Here is a 2,729-nt window from a genome sequence, read left to right as displayed (position 1 = left end):
TCCCTAGATGCATTCCCATTAAATTTCAGCCAAATCTGTTCAGTAGTTTTGGAATTATAGATTTTTAACCAAAAAGACACATTTTTAGCCCTAATTTGCATATCACTGATGGAATCATCATGTCATGAACAAATCTTACTTTACACCCCCTTAAGAATGTTCCCACCAAATGTCAGCCCAATCTGCCCCGTAGTTTCTGAGTTTAAGTTTTTTGACCAAAAATCACATTTTTTGACCCAAATCACACACCTGTGATGCAATCATTTTGATTTGAACAAATTCCCAACTAGACATCCAAGGTAATGGACCCACCATTCAGCAGTTTTTGACTTTAAGTTGTTCACACACACACACACACGCAGAGAGACAGACAGACGCTGGGCACTACTGAACCTCAGTTCAGTTCAGTTGTGCTAAAAACAGTGTACAATATATTAACAAACATTTCACACATTTTTCAATATTTGACAATGTATTGACTTACAAACATACACTTCATGTATATTCTTCTACATTGCCCGTAAAATTGTCAGATCATAAAAATTAGCCAATTTTGATATGACTACTTTAAATAGTGGTATTTATGTGAACCAGCTATCACAACTGACAATACAAATATCTAGTATATTCCCTACCAGTAAAAACAAAATGAATCCATAAAATCAAACAATTTACAAACATTTTACAAAAGGACACAACACACAAGATCTCTAAATGTGTAGGGTTCAATGAATGGAAAAAAAAAAAATTCTTTTAATTAGGGTGCATGTACGTGCGTGTGTGTGTGGTGGTGGTGGGGGGGGGGGGCATTGTAGTTCTCATCCTACAAAGTCAAACAAAATGTTTGGTAACCAAAATGTAAAATCAAGAAATGGAAGAATTTTTGCCATTATGATACGTCATGACACTAAAATACAGTAAAGTGTCAATAAAAGCGCTAATAATTGTCTCCTCACTACATACTGGCTTTGTATTCATAGCATTACATACTGATTTTGAGTTGACTGTACAGTCTGAAACAATTTTTAATGCAACCAATTAAGTTTGAAGTGGGAGGGGGTCTGAGGCCAAACTAAAAGAATTTAATTTTTTAGCACAACTGAACTGATAAGGTTCAGTAGATTGGCATGAAATTTGGTGGGAACATTTTTAGATGTGAGTAAATTAAGATTTGTTCATGACATGATGATTCTCTTAGTAATATGTAAATTAGGGCTAAAAATGTGTCTTTTTGGTCAAAAACCTATAATTCCAAAACTACTCAGCAGATTGGGCTGAAATTTAACAGGGATGCATCTGTGGGTGTATAGATGAAGAAATATTAGCATATAATGATCTTATCAGTAATATGCAAATTAGGTGTAAAAATGTGAATTTTGGTCAAAGATTTATATCTCAAAAAGTACTTGGTCAGTGAGACTGAAACTTGGTGAGATGTTTGAAGAAGTGTTATTCTGCAGATTTTCTTCAAATTATTTTGACACATTGGCCCTAGCAACCATGACCATGCCCTTTATAGCAACAACCAAATGGCAGTATATTTTGGTCAAATAACATCATCTGGTAGGCAAGTGAGTAAACATTCAAAAATGTATGCAAATATCCCTAGCAACCATGACCACGCCCATAGCAACAGCCAAACGCTCATGTATTTCACAAAGATAACGGATTAATATACAATTGAATAAACTTTCAAAAAATGTATGTAAATTTGCCTAACAACAAGACCACGCCCACAGCAACTGCCAAATAATCACGTATATTGCAAAGGTAACAGGAATTGAAAGACATGAATAAACATTCAAAAAATGCATACAAATGTGCCTAGCAACAAGACCACGCCCATAGCAACAGCCAAATGATAACGTATATTGCAAAGATAATATCAGGACAAGTGAACAAAAACATTCCAAATGTATGCAAATATATCTAGCAACATGACCACGCCCATAGCAACAGCCAAATGATCGCATATATCGCAAAGATAGCAACATGGTTGGATAGGCAACTGGATAGTCCAAATGAACACCTCTTGTTAGCACGGACTAGCATATGGATAAACATTTTTTAAAAACTGTACAGTTGTGCTACAGGTACAATGCCATTGGTGGTAATTGTTTATATTACACTGATCTCACCCCTGAAACCTAGGATGTTAAAAGTTGGTCAGTTGGTTTGCCTGTCTTTTGTCTGTCTGCCTGTCCATTAACAGAGCAGCCACAGACTAGAAGAACGTCACTTCACAGGTTTTGGTAAAAAGAGTGAAAAAAATCCTAACGCACTGGGTGAAGTGCATGGGAGGAGAAACTAACATAGGGTTGGCCTTGTAGCTGAATTTCCTGGCATGTAGAAGTCTACCTCTTCTGTCAATTTTTCGACAGTAAAATTCTGATCTATGTATATTGGGCAAGTGTCGTCTGCTTAAATTGTTCCCTGTTTGTCCGTTATCTGTCACAGATACATGTTGTCAATGCAAGCCCTCGCGCTTTTTTGTATTTCATATTTATTTATTTATTTATTCATCATTCATTCCTTCATTTATTTATTTATTATCATTTTCATAGTTTTTTCAAGTCTGTCTTTTGTTTTTGTTTGATAATTTTTGGCTTTCCATACTAAGCCAAAAGTAAAAACCTTAAAATATAAAATATTTGTAGTAGATCATAGACCCTCCACCAAAGAAAGCCGGGAGTCTGTGAGTAGATCGACACAGTTAATCAACGGGGAAG

The sequence above is a fragment of the Glandiceps talaboti genome, chromosome 22, assembly GCF_964340395.1.
Source record: "Glandiceps talaboti chromosome 22, keGlaTala1.1, whole genome shotgun sequence".
Classification (NCBI taxonomy): Eukaryota; Metazoa; Hemichordata; class Enteropneusta; family Spengelidae; genus Glandiceps; species Glandiceps talaboti.
The sequence above is the reverse complement of the archived record's forward strand: the minus strand, read 5'-3'. Positions refer to the sequence as shown.